This window comes from Saccostrea cucullata, unplaced genomic scaffold, assembly GCF_032062105.1.
Source record: "Saccostrea cucullata isolate Sc308-1 unplaced genomic scaffold, CSIRO_AGI_Scuc_v1 ctg17063, whole genome shotgun sequence".
In the NCBI taxonomy this organism is placed as follows: Eukaryota; Metazoa; Mollusca; class Bivalvia; order Ostreida; family Ostreidae; genus Saccostrea; species Saccostrea cuccullata.
Genome location: NW_026922483.1, coordinates 1 through 19,902, shown reverse-complemented (window position 1 = coordinate 19,902; position 19,902 = coordinate 1). Strand labels below are relative to the sequence as shown.

Below are 19,902 nucleotides of genomic sequence, written 5' to 3'. Positions count from 1 at the left end.
TGTAGTAAGTAAGTAGTAATATTGTACTCGAAGTGTGTTCAAAGTAGTAACAATGCGTCAGTAGCATTGTACATGTAATATGTGTTTGTACAGTAGTAAGGTGAACACTTGCAATATATATTCTTCGTAAAATAGGCATGTCTAAAGTGTATATATATCTTGATTACAAAGTACGAGTAAAAATATGTATAGGAAAATATGCATATTAAGTATTGTATATGAAGTATATGTACAGTACCCGCATCGTTATTCTTTACAATTCTATCGTGTTCTATCGTGCGTGTAACCTATCGTATCGTGCGTGTATCCTATCGTATCGTGCGTGTATCCTATCGTATCCTATCGTATCGTGTTTTCCGTTTATCAGGTTTTGCGTTTTCTATCGTGTTTTCCGTTTATCGTGTTTTGCGTTTATCGTGTAGATCGTTTATCAGGTTCTATCGTGTATCGTGTTTTGCGTTTATCGTGTATATTCGGAAACCCTCGCTTTTTATCTTTACTGTTGAAAGAAACTACTGAGCAATTCCGAGTTTCTTTTTCGTTTTGTTAATAAAAATAAGATTAATCCAACCGAAAAAGAGAAAATAAAGTTTTATCCCTTTCTTTTTCATCAATATAAGAAATATTAAAGCGTAGAAAGATTTAAGAAAGTAATAGCGTATTTCATGAATGAATAAATTGATTCATTAATAAACAAATTAAAAATAAATAAAATAATTATATCACGGCTAAGCAGAGAGTGATTGTCAAAATTTAAACAGTAACTCCATTTTTTGGAAATGAAATTATAAGTAGATCGATCACCTTGTCTTTTTTAAAAATAATTTATCGAATTGTATGATTTGTTTTGTCAAAATTAAATACTATTAATATGATTATCTTAAATGAATTAGAGTTACCGGAGAAAGATTTTTGGTAAGCTACGATGTTTGCGTACACAAAAAGCAAATAAATAAATAATAAGCAGGATATTGATATGTATCTTTTTTTTACGCAATATTCTGTTTTTCCTTGTTTATCGTCTGATAATATTAGTAATATGTTTACGCCTCTGATCTGCATGTATGCAGATTTATTAAAAGTCTTGATTTTACAAAAATAATAAAACATTGATCCAAATAATTTTACAGACGATTTTGACCGTATACGTTCAAATTTTAAATTTTTTATAGCTAATTATAAATTCCTTGATATATGTCTAAATTTAATTTTAAAATATCAAAATTATTAAATATAATGCATGAAAATATTCTACCAAATTTATCACACCATAGCTGTTACTATAGAATAGAAGTTTTTCATTAATTTTATCTGGCATTAGATAACATAAAAATAATATATACAGGGAAAAACATGATGTTTTTTAACAGCTTACCTTTTCGGCGTGGAAATAAACTGAAAATATAATCCATCGGGATGTCAAAAATCAAAATAAATCGAAGACCTTTCCTTACCAGAAAAATGACACGTATGTGTAGCCCTCTAATTAGCACACTGTCTTCCTGTGCGGTCATCCATCCCCCTCCCCCTTCTCCCCTAACTGACACCTCGGCCCGTGTGTGTGAACATTAACCGTCAACATTACCTGTACTGATTTCTCACCTGAGGTCAATAAGTAACCTCGAATACTACCTAACTTGTTTGAACAAACTTATCAAAGATTTAATTCAAACTATATTTAATAATTGTACAATTTATGGATTAAAAAATCATCTCATTGCTTGAATGTTAAATAATAATTCAAATAAATCAATTTAATGAAATGAAGTCCCTGAACTCAATCAGCTGATTTATTTCATCTCGTACGTTGTTTCCATTATGTTTATGACCGTTCACGGTAGCTCAGTCGGTAAAGCGCTCGCTCCGTGATCGGGAGGTCGTGAGTTCGTATCTCGGCCGCGACTGACCTAGTCGTAAAAATTGGTAGCAACTGTTCCTTCGCCATGCGCTCGGCACTTTGAAGTGAAAGTTGCGGGTCCTTCGGATGAGACCTTAAAAACCGAGGCCCCGTGTCAGCGGCAGGCGTTGGCACGATAAAGATCCCTCCCTGCTCAATGGCCCTGAGTGCCGAGTAAAGGTCAAAATTTGAAGCCCTTCACCGGCATACGGTGACGTCTCCATATGAGTGAAAAATTCTCGAGAGGGACGTTAAACAATATGCAATCAATCAATCAATCCATAATGTTTATGTAAATAAGTCTTTTAATAAACTTAAAAAAAAAAATACTGCACTTATGGTACACGCACGTTCGGTTCATCGGGTTTTCTACGTAATACGGACAAAATTAATTCTAGGAAACAAATTCATTGATCGTAGAAATGAATGAAATAGTTCTAACATTCTAAACTATGAAAATTAGCTAGAATTATTTTTTTACGGTATCTTACTATTAAAATAAAACAAAAGAAGTCGTCTGATTCCGCCGTGACCGTGCAAGACGAGTAAATACACTGAATTAATTTATAGTATAAATTGAATTCATTCCATACGTATATAACTTTATTTAAGAATTCAATATTATATTTGGCTATTTGGTTAGATCTTGTTTATCTAATTTTAAATTGGTTACGGACTTTCAACATCTCGCCCTTCAAATATGCCTCATATGAGATTACCGTGTAAGTCTAAAATGATTTTTCAGGTTTAATAATTCATTTGCCGAATTAAACCTATTTTTGTTATTATAAGAAACAGTACACACAAAGTTTAATAGCGATGATTTATAATTATTTAGTCGGAAATGTCGCATTTCACTCTTTTAATATTTGTTAATTAATTTTTCTGTTTTGTATTGAAAAGAAAAAATGATTTAACCATTCAATGTTCGTTAATAAATACGAGATTTTAAGTATCATATATTAAAATGTTTACATGTACATAAGTCAGAGCTTAGCGTAAATGTATACATGTGCAGTTGTAGCAGATTCATATTCTGTTGACACCGTTTACATGTGTTAATGCAGAGCGCCATTTTTTTAGCAATTACTTAGATTTCTATTCAGAAAATTAATTTTCTTGAACTGTTTAATTCTTGATAGATCATGTTAAATTTATTAATTTTGTTAAAGCCGTTTTCTTTCAACCTTTCAGTCGGCTGGTCTTCTACTTGTTTTTTTTTCCTAAGATATTGATATTCAATTTCGATTTTTTGATACATCGCAGATTGTAAGCTTTAGACATTAAATACAAATATTTAATTCATTGCGTTAATTTCTTCCGTGAAAAACTTGGTACTTGTAGATAAATTTATTAGAAAGAAAATTAATTTTTTTTTTCATAAATAATAAATCTATTTATAGAGTTTCAAATATTTATAACAGTACCCGTGAGAAACGGTACATAATCATGTAAGGGATTTTTGTGCAACAATTACATGTTTGCTAAAATATCCATAATAAAATGATTCATATTTCAACCTTAAGATGAGAATTTTGGACATTAACAAAATAATCGTAAATTCACACCCTTGATAAGAAATTAAAAAAAAAATAAAGTCTCCATTTCATAATAATCCATTTAATCACTGTCAAATTTTTGTTTATATAAATAAATAACTTTTGTAAAATTACCACGGAAATCTCAATTTTTATTATTATTAGAATTAAATGTAATTTATAGGCTAGATTTGAAGCTCTGCAAGTATTTAAATTAAAATATTGCAGTAACAATATATAAACAAAATAATCTTTTCGTCTTGTCAGAAAACGTTCCGCATTTTGAAACAATCCTGTCAGGTTTTGCGTTTATCCTATCGTGAAGATCGTTTATCAGGTCTATCGTGTTTTGCGTTTATCGTGTTTTGCGTGTATCGTGTTTTGCGTTTATCGTGTTTTGCGTTTATCCTATCGTGCGTGTATCCTGTCCTATCGTGCGTGTATCCTATCGTATCGTGCGTGTATCCTATCGTATAGTGCGTGTATCCTATCGTATCATGTATATTGTAAAGAATAACGATGCGGGTACTGTACATAATTAAACAAACAATTACAATATGTTTTTATTTTAAACATTCAATAGATCCTAGTATAGTTGTAAAAGTTCGAAGGAGAGATCCTAGTACATGTTCAGTCAGGAAGGACCAGACGAGGCAGTGCCGCCATTACGGGCTACAGTGCCATCCTAAGGAAGTGCCGCCATTACAGGTCACATCGCCATCCTTAGCAGCACACAGTGAAATAACATGGACTTTTAACTTTTATTATATCAAACAAAATAAAGAAAAAATATTGATGTAAAAATGTAATAAAAATTGTAAATATATTTTAAAACATCTCCTTATTTCTGACAAAAGATCTGTGACATTGGTGTCAGAAGTGGGATAAAGTAATGTAACACAGAAATTTGTCAGACATAAATATTCTATTTCATTTTCTTTAAATATCAAATTATAAGATTATTTAGAATTTAAACAATTTTGTGAATATCTTTTGTATTTTCATTCTGTACAAGTTTTACGACTTTTTATACACATTGTAGGAGAAGAAATTTGGCGGTTCTTTTTGGTAACTAGGATCCAGAAGTGAATCTTTGAAAAGTAAAGGCGTACCTTAGACGTGAGTTGAAGATTCTGGTTGTGTGAAGCTAACAGACTAGAAACGGTAAAGTCAATTTTATTTAATTGTCCCTATTTAGATTGGTACTGTGTCGCCCAAGCTCGCACGTCAGTTTGTATAAGTAATGTATACTTTTAGTAGTCAGTGAGTAGTTAGTGGTTGTAGTGAAGTATTAGTATACAAACTGTTTGGTTAGAGTTGTAGTGAAGGTCAAAGGTCACAGTGTCTGTGCTTATAGTGAAGGTCAAAAGTCACAGTGTCTGTCGGTTAGTTAAAGTATATGAAACTTAATTGTCACCACAATTTCATTCAGAATGTCATCGGAAAGTTTAAGCGAAATCATAGCTGCAGGAAAAGACTTAGGGTATACTGATCAAGATTTGAAAGATTATGTGAAAGAGCAGCAGGATAGGTTGAGAGATGAAAGAGTGGCTTTAAGACAGAAAGAGAAAGAGGATAGAGCACATAATTTAGAACTGGAGAGGTTAGATCGGCAGTTGAAATTGAAAGAATTAGAACATAAGCATGAGCTTGATATGATGATGAAAAATGATACAGGTAAGAATGTAGATAAGGATTTGCAGATCAAAGCGAAAATGCCGAAAATTCCACTGTTTGATGAAAGGCATGATGAAATTGACAGTTATCTTCGTCGTTTTGAGAGGTATGCGATATCTCAAAATTAGGACAAGAAAACGTGGGCCACAAGTCTTAGTGCTTTGTTACGCGGTAGAGCTTTAGATGTATATGCATTGATGTCTTCAGCAAAAGCCCAAGATTACGATGAACTGAAGTCAGCTCTTCTTCATAGATACGAGATGACGGAAGATGGGTTAAAGAGGAAGTTCAGATCTAGTAGACCAGAGCCAGGTGAAACGTTTACGCAGTTTACGGTAAGATTAGGATCATATTTGACAAGATGGATTGAGATGTCCAAGATACCAAAGACAGTAGATGGCTTGTTTGATCTGATTTTGCGAGACCAAATTCTACACGTTTGCAATCTGGAATTAACAACATTTTTGAGACAAAATGTACCGAAAACAGCAGATGAGTTGTGTAAACTTGCTGATCAGTTTTCCGAGTCTAGAAATTCAAATGTTTCACATCTGTGCCAAACACCTTTGAAGAAGCAACCAGCAGTTGAATCAGCAAAAGGTAAGGACACACATAAACCCCAGCTCCCAGAAAAGTCAAAAGTGTTCGTAGCATTATCGGAGCGTAAGTGCTACATATGTGATAAGAAAGGACACATAGCACCCAATTGTCCAACTAAAGGTAAGGGTAAGTTTTCCGGAGCTGTTCTTGAGAGTTCAGACGATAACAAGAAATCAGGTATAGTCAACTGTAGTGCTTTGATAGTTACCAGTAACCCATCAATTGATTCCTGGGTAAGTCATACTAAAGAGTCTATGATTCTTAGTTCAGCTTGTCACAACAAAAGTCAGCAGTTACCATTGTCAGCAGGATATGTTAATGGACGTCCAGTCACACTACTGCGAGACACAGGCTGCAAGAACATTGTGGTAAGAAAGAGTTTAGTACAAGATGACCAGTTTACTGGAGAACACGTCACTTGTATTCTTGCTGATAGTACCGAAAGAGTTTTCCCTGTTGCACGCATAGATATCGATTCTCTATATTTGACAAGTAATTATGAAGTCTGGTGCATGGACATTCCAGTATTTGACCTCATCATTGGTGAAGTAAGTGATGCAAGAAAGCCGTATGATCCAAACCCAGAATGGCAAGCAGTAATCGACGTAGAAACAAGACAACAAAGAAGGGATAAGGCAAGACCATACCCGCAACTTAAGGTTCCAGAGATTGTAGTTGACACTATTCAACCAGAGGACATTCGCAAGGAGCAAGAGGGTGACTCAACTCTATCTATTGTCCGAGAGAATGTAAAGGAGCGGAAGATTTCCCGAGATGGCAAGGTTTCATGGTTTTCCAGAGATGGTTTAATGTACAGAGAATACAAAGGAGACAAAACGTACAGTCAGCTAGTTGTTCCATCCAAATACAGAGAGACTGTTATGAGGTTAGCTCATGAATGTATCATGTCAGGACACTTAGCTACGAATAGGACTATACACAGAATCCAGACCGAATTTTATTGGCCAGGGATGAAATCTGAGATTAAGAGATTCTGCCGTTCTTTCGATATATGTCAACGCACGTTGCCGAAAGGACGAGTATCCAAGGCGCCATTGTCTGAGATGCCCCTGATAGATGTTCCGTTCAGAAGGGTAGCAGTGGATATTGTTGGTCCTTTGCATCCACCGACTGACAAAGGAAATGGGTTCATTTTGACGCTCGTGGATTACGCCTCCAGATATCCAGAAGCGATTGCATTACCAGGAATTGACACAGAGCGCGTCGCCGAAGCATTGGTTGAGATTTTCTCCCGAATAGGTGTTCCACAAGATATGCTCACAGACATGGGTAGCCAGTTTACGTCAGCTCTTATGAAGGAAGTAAGCAGACTCATCTCAATGAAGCAACTGACTACGACGCCATACCATCCCATGTGTAATGGTTTAGTTGAGCGCTTCAATTGTACCCTGAAGCAGATGTTGAAAAGAATATGTGTTGACCGTCCTAAAGATTGGGATAAATACCTCCCTGCATTACTATTTGCCTATAGAGATGTCCCCCAAGAAAGCCTGGGATTCTCCCCGTTTTATTTGGTATATAATCGACCTGTGAGAGGGCCAATGACAATTCTAAAGGAACTCTGGACCAAGGAAATCAAAGATCCTGAAAAAAAAGACCACGTATCAGTATGTTTTGGTCCTAATAGACCGTTTGGAATCCACGTGCGAACTAGCACATCACACACTTGAAGAATCATCAAAGAGGTATTAGAAAGTTTATGATAGAAAGGCCAGAAGTCGTACATTGAAGGAAGGAGAAAAAGTTCTCGTGTTGCTGCCAACAGATAGTAACAAATTGCTGATGCAGTGGAAGGGACCATTTGTCATCCGGAAATAAGTCAACAAGGTAGATTATCAGATCGAAATGAATGGAAAGATTAAGACCTTTCACATCAATCTACTGAAGCATTACGTAGAACGTGAACAGAACCAGTGTTTGACGCTTGACTGCAACATCCTATCCGATGCTGAGTCCACTAATGATGAAATCCAGGAGATCGATTGGTACAACTTCCCAGACAAGTTCCTTATTCCATGACGGAAACAGTAAAGGAAGAGGTAAGACAAATGCTTAAATTGGGAGTTATTGAACCTTCAGAGAGTCCGTATTCATCGCCCATTGTGTTGGTTACAAAAAAAGACGGTACTTACCGGTTCTGCGTTGATTTCCGTTCGTTGAATCCTATCACAATCTTTGATGCTGAACCAATGCCAGACATTGATGCAATGTTTGCCAAGTTAGCTGGACATATGTACTTTTCACGGCTAGACCTTTCAAAAGGCTATTGGTAAGTGCCTCTTACTTTGGAATCGCGACCCAAAACTGCATTCCAAACACCACTTGGATTATTTCAATTTACAAGAATGCCATTTGGACTTGTCACAGCGCCTGCAACATTCTGTAGATTAATGCGCGTTGTTCTGCGAGATATACCAAATGTAAACAGCTTTATTGATGACATCTTGATATATTCTATGACTTTTGAGGATCATCTTGAAGTTCTCACAAACGTTCTCCAGAGGCTTAGAGAGTCCAACTTGACTGCAAAACCAACCAAATGTGCCATAGCTTACAGTAAGTTAGAGTGTTTGGGACACATTGTTGGAGAGGAGATGATACAGCCACATCCAGATAAAGTGAGAGCAGTCGAAGAAGCGCATCGACCAGAGACAAAGAAACAGTTACGGTCATTTCTCGGGTTAGTGAATTTTTACCGCAAATTCATTCCCAACTGTGCGCACATTTCACTACCTCTTACAGACCTAACAAGGAAGTATTCTCCAAACAAGTTACAGTGGACCGAGTCACAAGAGATTGCCTTCCAAAATTTGAAGAAAACACTTACATCTTCTCCAATTTTGAAGCTTCCAGATTTGTCAAAAGTGTTTATAGTGCAGACTGATGCTTCAGACCGAGGACTTGGTGCAGTCCTACTCCAGGAAATTACAGGTCAAAAGCAACCGATATCGTATATCAGCAGGAAGCTTAGCAAAGCTGAAGAAAACTTTTCCACTATAGAACAGGAATGTTTGGCCATAGTATGGGCTGTAGAGAAGTTTCACAAGTATTTGTATGGCCGGGAATTCATCCTAGAAACGGATCACCAGCCATTGACGTACCTCAATAGTTCAAAACTTCTTAATTCGAGACTTATGCGATGGTCGTTAAAGTTGCAACCTTACAGGTTCCGCATCGTCTCCTTACGAGGAAAGGAAAACGTCGGCGCAGACTATTTAAGGCGTTTGTGATTATTTTGCCAGTTGGAGAGATACAAAAAATAGACATTCTCAGAGTATTGTAAATAAATTTTGTTTTTAAAAGCGATATTTATTTCATTGTTGTTTGTATTAGTATGTATGTGAGTGAGTATGAAAGTTTGTCCCGTAAATGTATTGTTTGAAAGTAGTTCGTACTTCTTTAAGGGGGGAGGATTGTCACATTTAATGTCCAAACTGTGTTTCATAGTATTTTACCCTTGTAATTAGTATTTTAAATCCCACACGTTTGCCCATAGTACTATATATAGAAGTTTAAACTCACTGGACGGGTGAGGTTTTTAAATAGCTCGTGCTGGTCAGTTTGGGCGTAGCAGGCACCATAGAAGGACCCGTTGTTCCTTTGCCAGATTACACCACGTCTTTCATTGTTATTTATCTTCATATGTACCAGAAATCCTACTCACTTCTGAGGTAAGAGTATTTCAGTTTAATGTTTATTTTAAGTAAACGTATATCTGCAAATTCTGCCAAGTTACTTCGCCGCAGTACATTTTTTGGTAAAGTTGTTTGAAGTAAACATATTGTTGAATTGTGTATATAATATACTTATATTCAGTAGTAATGATGCGTCGTAAGGATTGTAGTAAGTAAGTAGTAATATTGTACTCGAAGTGTGTTCAAAGTAGTAACAATGCGTCAGTAGCATTGTACATGTAATATGTGTTTGTACAGTAGTAAGGTGAACACTTGCAATATATATTCTTCGTAAAATAGGCATGTCTAAAGTGTATATATATCTTGAGTACAAAGTACGAGTAAAAATATGTATAGGAAAATATGCATATTAAGTATTGTATATGAAGTATATGTACATAATTTAACAAACAATTACAATATGTTTTTATTTTAAACATTCAATAGATCCTAAGATCCTAGTAGTCCTAGTAGTTGTAAAAGTTCGAAGGAGGGGTCCTAGTATATATTCAGTCAGGAAGGACCAGACGAGGCAGTGCCGCCATTACGGGCCACAGCGCCATCCTACGGAAGTGCCGCCATTACGGGCCACAGCGCCATCCTTAGTAGCACACAGTGAAATAACATGAACTTTTAACTTTTATTAGATCAAACAAAATAAAGAAAAAATATTGATGTAAAAATGTAATAAATATTGTAAATATATTTTAAAACATCTCTTTATTTCTGACAAAAGATCTGTGACAACATTACCAAAAATATTATTTTTAATGACATTACAGCATTTGAATTAATTTTCAAAAGCCAGCGCAGCGAGTGTTGCGAAGCGAGCTCAATAGACTAACGTGTTTAAATAGAGGAAATTCGTAATGAAATCTGTACAAACGTATACGTCAGGCAAATTTCTCTGTGATACATTCCCAGAATTCCTGCGCTACCTAATGTCCTTTGCATGAATTAATAAATGAATAATAACGTAAAGCATAAAAAAACCTTTTCGAAGACACAAAAAATAACTCGACCAAAATTGCACTAGGTCTAAAGTTTCAACCAGACGCTCGGCTGTCTCTGTAAGCTCGAGGAGCTCCGTGATGTCGTGTGACGTCACAGCTAGTCGAGATGTATTGTGTGGCTTGACGTCTGATCAATTTTTCAAGCTTTTTTGGAACAACTTTACTTTACCTGTTCCCAGAAAAATGCACTAAAATGTAATGTCTCTTAATGCGACTTCACTTTATAAGACATCGTGCTAGAGATCGAATTTTTTTTTTAAATACAAAGTTTTTTGGCATTATGACCCCAAAATTGAATTCTATGATTAAAAGCTTAGTTTATAACTTGTTCTCTGAAAAAAAAAAACATTGTATATTCATGGAAAAAAAATCGTCAAAGAATAATTCTTAACAAAGGGCGAGCGGCGGATGCTTAGTGTCATTTCTTTCGAACTTAGCTATTCTTCCATTAGCTGCAGATCTGTAGCTCTCCGAAAAAATATATTTATAGACAGGAGAGCTACAGTGCCAACCATTGCAAACACTGTACATTTTTTGCACGCTTTTTTGTCCCAATAAATGTACAGTTTTTTTTCAATGGGTGGCACTGTAGCTCTTCGGTCTATCAATATATATTTTTACGGAGAGCACACATCTGCAGCTATTCATCCATGTAAAAAAACGAACGAAATTTCTTCAAAGCTGAATTAAATGATCTTGGAAAAAATAATAGAAACAACTAAATTTCTTTACTTATGCAAAAAAAAAACAAAAAACAAAAAAAAAAGTTACTAACCCTGATCCATCGAATGGTATGCACGGACTAAGACATTTAGATGAAATATCCCGGCCAGATGCCAAACTAACCCTAATCAGTCGAATAATGTGCGAAAACTAACCCTAACCTCTTGGATGGAGGCGAGACTAACCCTAATCAGTCAAATACTAGTGCAAGGACTAACCCTAATCTCTCAGGTGGGTGCAAAACTAACCCTTATCAGTCGAATAGTTTGCAATTTTAACCCATTTCAGTTGCGTGACGTAAATGTTACGTCATAGTCCAATGAGCATAAGGATCTTGTGGATCTGGGGCCTGGAAAAGTAAAGTCTACCCCGTTTTTTATGATACAACTGCGATGGCCCCAACGGTCACACCGTAAAACATATCATTTTGACGTTAATGAATGCATGCATGGACAGACTTTAATTTCAGTATGATCAAGATGATTGGTGTCTATCTTTTCTAAAATGCCATACCTATCCAGAAATTAAATTCTTTATGAAAAAATAGAGCAAAGCATATGAAAACGTAAACGTTTTGATGAGCCATGATGTATTACATGTATTAAATGGACAATGAGTGAATGACCTACCTGATTTCTGGTTGAGAGACCAAAACATTGATCATAGGCGTGCTGTTTGACGTTTCAGAGACCAGCCACTTGACGTGGGGGGCTGGTTATTGGAGGGGCCAGGGGGTGGGTCTACTTCCATGCTGTGTTCACGTTGCAATGAAGCCATTATTAATCGTGGAGAAGGGAGAGACAAAAATCAGCTGTTTATGGAAAGATGCCCATATGGCTTTGCAACTCTTGATGTTAACAATCAAAGAACAAAATAATACCAAAGCACTGGTCTACATCTTGATCAACAAAATCCGTTTCACATTCTTCAGTGCGATAAGATTTGTATAAATGCAGCCAAAGTTTATCCATGATTCCCCATCTTGTCCGTTTTGCGGCTGTACTGCACACTCCAGTTAATAATTTTCAAGCATGAATGAACTTTAACTGATGTAACCTGAAATGTCATTGGCTAATCGTGTGAACATTCAATGTTTTTCAGATGTTGTTGTCATTTGATTTTCCACTTTATTTTGTGTATAATCGATTGATTTTATATCAAATCGGGTTATCTTTTTACTTTTTAAGAAATTAAAAAAAAATTATTAAGGAAATCTTGATTCATACTGATTTATGATTTAAACGGAAGTATACTTTCGAACCAATGCAAAGAACCGTTCTTTAAGTAATAGTAAAGGTAGCTCGTTCAATTTTTATTCCTAATTGTATCTATTGTCTATATTATATTTGTCTTTTTAGAGAATAAATGATAATAACTTACCAGAGACAGGATTTATATGTCTCTGAAATTGCATGATTTCTTAACTTGGGCAACAAAATTAGGACTACAATATGGTTTTAATTCTCTTCGATTATTAAAAGTGTTACATAAATTGCAGAAATCTGGATATTTTTCTTTTTTACATTCGAATTTGTACAAGGAGTAATCTTAAATGACAAAACTAAAAATCTTTTGTAAATGTCTGTCAAGAATGAGGTCAACGGTTATCTCTGACAGGCGTGCTGAAATCAAAATTTTGCTCCAATTTTAGCATTTAGCATGATAAGTAAATTCAGATAGGAATTATTAATATGGAAAATTACATTCGGTGTAATTTTCTTTATGAAATCCATTAGAAATCCACGAATGTACAGTAACCGTGCCACACGCCAAAACTTGTCACCGCGCGTTAGAATACACGTAAGAACCTACATGTTTATATATAACGCATTCCAAAATCAAAACGGAAATCTTTTTTTCTGTTTTAAGCATATTGCCCTTAGGTATTGACAAAACTCAACAAATAACACAGTTTACAAGATATTTATTGGTGCGAATATTAAAAGTTTAAAGAACACAAACCATCGTTTACATAGCTAGATTTTACGGAGTAAATTTCCTCCCAAAACCTATCACTGAAACAGTTTTCACTACAACATTACAATTTGAAAAAGGCAAAAACCTACAGAGTAAATTTCCTCTCAAAAATGACACTATACAGTTAACATACAGTAGTCAATTCAAAAGCGACTGTCCATGATATAAAAAGATTTTACGGAGTAAATTTCCTCCCAAAAATTATCACTGATACAGTATTCAATCCAAACAATTACAAATTGAAAATAGCAAAAATCTAGAGAGTAATTTTCCTCTCTAAATTCACATTGGTGCATTCTACATTCAGTATGTCAATGCCAAATCAACCACCGTTTACATAGCTAGATTTTACGGAGTAAATTTCCTCCCATAGAATTATACTGATACAGTGTTCACTACTTTAATTACAGTTTGTTACTAACAAAAATCCAGAGAGTAAATTTCCTCTCTAATTTCACGTCGGTAGATTGTACATTCAGTATTTCAATGCCAAATCAACCATCGTTTACATTGCTAGATTTTACGGAGTAAATTTCATCCCAAAGAATTTCACTGATACAGTTTTCTCTACTAACATTACAAATTAGTACTAACAAAAATCTACAGAGTAAATTTCCTCTCGAAATGCACGTTGGTGCATTGTACATTCAGTATTTCAAAGCCAAATCAACCATCTTTTCACAGCTAGATTTTACGGAGTAAATTTCCTCCCAAAGACTATCACTGATATAGTATACACAACTACATTTCATCTAGAGAGGAAACTTCCTCTCAAAATGACATATACGGTAAACATACAGTAGTCAATTCAGAAGCGACTATCCTTGATATGACAAGACTTTACGGAGTAAATTTCCCCCCAAAGATTTCACTGATAGAGTGTTCACTACTTACATTACAGTTTGTTATTAACAAAAATCTAGAGAGTAAATTTCCTCTCTAAATTCACGTCGGTGCATTGTACATTCGGTATTTCAATGCCAAATCAACTATCGTTAACATAGCTGGATTTTACGGATTAAATTTCCTCCCAAAGAATATCACTGATACATTGTTCACTTCTACATTTCAACATAGAAAAAAGTCTACGGAGTAAATTTCCTCTCAGAATGCGCGTCGGTGCATTGTACATTCAGTATTTCAAAGCCAAATCAACCATCGTTTACACAGCTAGTATAGATTTTAAGGAGTAAATATCATCCCAAAAATATCACTGATATAGTGTACACAACTACATTACAATTTGAAAATAGTAAAAATCTGGAGAGGAAATTTCCTCTCAAAATGACATTCATACAGTAAAAATACAGTAGTCAATTCAGAAGCGACTATCCTTTAGATAACAAGGCTTTACGGAGTAAATTTCCTCCCAAAGAATTTCACTGATAGAGTGTTCACTACTTACATTACAGTTTGTTATTAACAAAAATCTAGAGAGTAGATTTCCTTTCTAAATTCACGTCGGTGCATTGTACATTCAGTATTTCAATGCCAAATCAACCATCTTTTACGCAGCTAGATTTTACAGAGTAAATTTCCTCCCAAAGACTATCACAGATATAGTGTTCACTACAACATTACAATTTGAAAAAGGCAAAAATCTACAGGGTAAATTTCCTCTCAAAAATGACACTAATACAGTTAACATACAGTAGTCAATTCAAAAGCGACTATCCTTGATATAACAATATTTTACGGAGTAGATTTCCTCCCAAAGATATCACTGATACAGTTTTCACCACAACAATTACAATTTGAAAATAGCAAAAATTTACAGAGTAAATTTCCTCTCTAAACTCACATTGGTGCATTGTACATTCAGTATTTCAAAGCAAAAGCAACCATCTTTAACATACTAGATTTTACATTCATTATTCGCAGATAGAAAATAAACATCTAAAAATAAATTGATCACTTTTTACAGGAAAAAAACATACATTTTACATCTTATTTAATAAATGACTTTCGAGGGACATTTTTATCTCAATATAGTAATGATGAAATACATTATTATTTAATCTATAAATAAACAACGAAGAATCTATACAAACACATGCAGTATTTTTTACTGATTTCAAGGCGTATTCAACGAGGGGAGGGGGTTCAATGCGCATACAGTAGCATGGTGACGTCACAAACAATATCTCAAAGTACGTTGAAAACTGTATTGTCCAGTCTATATCCGCGAAGAAAAAAGGTGAAGGAGGCAAGTCCCTCTCTTGATTATTGTTGAACAGTTTGATTTCAAACACATCTATCACATTTACTTTCTTTGACCGAAGCTCCATTTCTATGCTTTCCTTAAGGCTGATGCTATTGAACACTTGCTGAATGCATTTCAAACATGTTCAAAGGAAATCTGGCCGCCATATTTTTAACAAATCCATAGTTGACCTATTGATAAAATTTTAAAACTCGTAAATCATCTCATAAAATTATTTTTAAACTTTCAATTTTTCAAAACTCATGGGCATTTATTTCTTCAGGCACGCCAGAATATATGTTGCGCACCACAGTCGAGCAGTATTGCTTGTACAATTTTTGTAAAATCAAAAAATAATTTTCCCGTTGGTTTTTCGTATGGAAAATTCATTCATCTAAAGAACACGTATATATACCCCCAGTCTACACACACATTTAGACAAACTAAGACAAGATAAATTTTTTTTGAGGATGATGTAAATTTTCTCATATAAATCCAGACCATATACGTTTGCATGAAACACGATTTTGAATGCAGATTAGTTCAGACAGGACATTTGCTACTAAAACACTAATTACTAACGCCAAAAGGGGAGTTCAGAGAGTTAAATGATAATATGTACATGCAGGTAGTTTTACTGCAAATAATTGATCGCTAAAGTGTTTAGTATTTCACACAATAAAGAAAACAACCACCTTGACCAAGGATCGAAATCCTCATGGAACTAGTACTGTAGTTAAGGATAGAATTCATATGCCAGACACTACCTCAATTACATTTATCGTAACATATATAATTATAAATTTACCTTTATTATTCAATGTTTGGTCTTGCATGGTTTCCTTGTTTCTCCATTCTTCAGAAAACAGTCACTTTTATATATCCAGTCGTCACTTAAACCACTCCTGAAATAATTTTATTTACCTATTGAAGGGCGGTCTAACTTGGTTTTCTTTCTCTAACTTGCTTCGTGTTCCTTGCAACTTTTAAGTGGAGAAGCCACTGGGCACAATGCAAATATCAGATACCGCCAATTTCAAAACTGCCTTACACACAAATCCTCATGTGGGAAAATCTTAACATAAACATGTTTAATTAAAAAAAATACTTTTTTAAAAAAACAAAAAGTAAATTTTAAAGAATTTACTTAATTTCCTATTAAATTGTTTTTGTTAAAAATTGGGAAAATTTTTCCCAAATATGGTATTTTTTCAGTTTTGGGGTTTTTAATACCTTGTAGATACTGTTGGTTTTCCCAAAGAAATATCCCTTTTTTTACTACTTATTGTATTTAAATTCAAAAGTTTGAGTAATTTCCTTATACTTTGACATTGTTTTACCAACCCTTTAATATTTTATTTTAGTTTTAATATTAAAAAACTTAAAGGGAAAACTACTTTGAAATCTAAAATCTTTTAAAATAGTACCTTATCCCCAATAAAAAATTTCAAATAAATCTATAAAGATTATTTAATTTTATTTAAAAAAATAAGATAAATTTCCTTGAAATTACTTTTTAAATTAAACAATTTAAATCAATAAATTTTTTGGTTAATTTTGGATAATTTCCTAACAAAAAGTAAATTTTTATAAAATTAAATTAAACCTTTAAAACTCAATTTTTTAATTAGTAGTTAAAGAAAACTTTAAAATATTAATTCAATTATTTTAAAATTTTATATTTAATAAAAAATTGTAATTTTTAAAATTTAAAAAAAGAATATGAAATCTATTTTTTTATTTAAAGTATTTTTAAAAATTACTTATTAAATCTTTTTTTCATAAAAAACAAAATAATTAAAACTAATTTTTATTTCGATTTTTAATTTGAAAAAATGTTTATTTGGGGTTTAAAATTTTTAAATAATAAAAGTTTTTTTTACCAAAAAAAGGTAAAAAAATTTCTTAAATTTTTTAAATTTTTTCAAACTAAAAAATTTTTTTTTTTTTAAAAATTTTTTTTTTTTTTAAAAATTTTTTTTTTTAAAAAATTTTTTTTAAATTTTTTTTAAAAAAATTTTAAAAAGGGGGGGGAAAAAAAAGGGCCCCCTTTTAAAACCAAATTTTTTTTTTTTTTTTCCCCCTTTTTTGGGGTTTTTTTTTCCCCCTTAAAAAAGGGGTTTTTTTTTCCCAAATTTTTTTTTTTTTAAAAAAAAATTTTTTTTTTTTTTTTGGGAAAAACCCCTTTTTAAAAAAATTTAAAAAAAAAATTTTTTTTTTTTTAAAAAAAAGGGGAGGAAAAAGGTTTTTTTAAAAAAAAAATTGTTAAAAAAAAAATTTTAAAAAAAAATTTAAAATTTTTAAAAAAAAGGGGAAAAAAGGAAAAAAAAAAACCCCCGGGTTCCCCTTTTTAAATTTTTTAAAAATTTTTTTTTCCCCCCCCCAAAAAGGGGGGGGCCCCCCCCCCTTTTTGGGGCCCCAAAATTTAAACCCCGGGGTTTTTCCCAAAAAGTTTCCTTTTAAAAAATTTTTTAAAAAAAAATTTTTTAAAAAAGGTTTTTTTTCCTTGTTTTTTTTTTTTTTTTTTTTTTTGGTTTTTTGGGGGGGGGGTTTTTTTTGGGGTTGATAATTTTGAATTATAATAACCTTTTAATATTTTAAACTTAATTCGTACATTTATCTTTAAAATATTTATCTGTTTTAAAATGTGGTCTTGTAAATTTTGTTTTTTATCTTTTTCCCCTTTTGAAATAAAATTAAGGCATTCCAATTGACACTCTGTAACTGTCAAATTAACTGTTGCTAGTTACGAAATTTATTTCTAGGGATTTGTTACTCCTTTACCAATTATTTATTTGAAACCCAAATTTTTTTTGAGATTGGTTGATTAATTATATGTTGTTTAAGGTCCCCCGAGTTTTAACTCATATGGAGACGCCCCCTTCCCCTTAAAGCTTTTTTTTTTGTTTTATACTCTTTGCTCAGGGGCCATTGAGCAGGGTGGGGTTTTTAGTGTCAGCTTTCTATCGTGATACGGTACCTCGGTTTATACGATCTCATCCGAAGGCCCCTTTATATCGCAAAGAAAGTAGCACTGTTTGGGAGGGAATTTTTGGATGATACGGTACCTCGGTTTATACGTTTTAAATTCAAAGGAACCTTATCTCGCAACGAAAGAAACACTGCTGGAATTGAGTTAAATGAAAATAACTTCACTAATTTTTTGGGCAGTGTACGGGGTGTAATAAAATTGATACGTATTTGGTATATCCGGTTAAAATTTAAAAGGGAAAAAAGGGATTTAAATACCGGAACGTTACTACAGTTTTAATTCCCCTTTCAGAAAAAAATTTTATGAGAGGAAACCCCGGCGGGGAACGTCAGGGTTATGGTTAGCACGCAACACTTCCACTGTCGGCGAACCTTTAATTCGATCTGCCCGTAGATTCTTTTCCTTTACTTTTGGTTCCCGATTCCAGTTATTCTAACCCTGAATTAATGGGTAATTGATGTAAAAAAATGTATTTTTATTTCTGCAATGATTTTTTTAATTTGATGTTTTTTTTTTTTAAAAATCGACTGGGCAGTGTAAAAAATTTTTCAAGATTTTCAATGGTCTAAAAATTCGGGTTTTTAAAAGGGAAAATTTTATATATCAAACAATTTGCCCCAAACTGACTAAAAGCATACCTTTTGTTGTTAAAAGAAATCAGATAACATCAGACTAAAGGTGATTGAATAAAGTATCGTTTTTCCCTGGTCAAATTTTCTTTCCAAAAATTCAAAAAAAACCTTTTTTTCATTATTAATCAGATACCTGAGCCATCCTTTAAAAAAAATTTCTCCCTCATTTTTTTTTAACGACCAATTAAAAAATCGGATTTTTTTTATTAACCGGTAATTGCTTTGATTTTTTATTAAAAAAAAACTGTATTCATCAAGGGTTAGATTTTTTTTATTTAAAATCTTTTTTCAATTTTTCCGACACACCTATGCATTTAATTTTTTTTTAAATATCAATTCCCGCTTTTTATTCCCTTAGTAGGCAAAACTTTTTTTTTTTGCAAAATTTATGCTTTTTTCATTTTTTTTAAATCCAGAAAATGATTTTTTATTTTAAAAATTTAAATGAGGTTTATAACAAACGCATTCCAAAATCAAAACAGAAAATCTTTTTTTTTGTTTTAACATTTTTCCCAAAATATTGACAAAATTTAACAAATAACACATTTTTCAAAAATTTTTTGGTGCAAAAACTTTAAAAATTAAAAGAACGCAAATCATCGTTTACATAGCTAGATTTTACGGAGTAAATTTCCTCCCAAAAACTATCACTGAAACAGTTTTCACTACCACATTACAATTTGAAAAAGACAAAATCTACAGGGGAAATTTCCTCTCAAAAATGACACTGATACAGTTAACATTCAGAAGTCAATTCAAAAACGACTATCCATGATTAAAAAAAGGTTTTCGGGGTAAAATTTTCCCCCCAAAGAATATCACTGATAAAATTTCACTACAAAAATTACAATTTGAAAATAGCAAAAATCTAGAGAGTAAATTTCCTCTTTTAAATGCCCTTGGTGCATTGTCATTTGGGTTTTTTAATGCCAAATCAACCATCGTTTACATTGCT

The 19,902-nt window shown here is 33.1% G+C and overlaps 1 long non-coding RNA gene across 1 annotated transcript; it reads left to right on the top strand.

The window, feature by feature from the left end:
- Positions 1 to 4,150: 4,150 nt before the first annotated feature.
- Positions 4,151 to 10,025, top strand: LOC134261845 (uncharacterized). The gene is made up of 3 exons (XR_009990904.1): positions 4,151 to 4,171; positions 4,478 to 4,554; positions 9,863 to 10,025. It is a non-coding gene; the product is annotated as an uncharacterized LOC134261845 (long non-coding RNA).
- Positions 10,026 to 19,902: the final 9,877 nt, after the last annotated feature.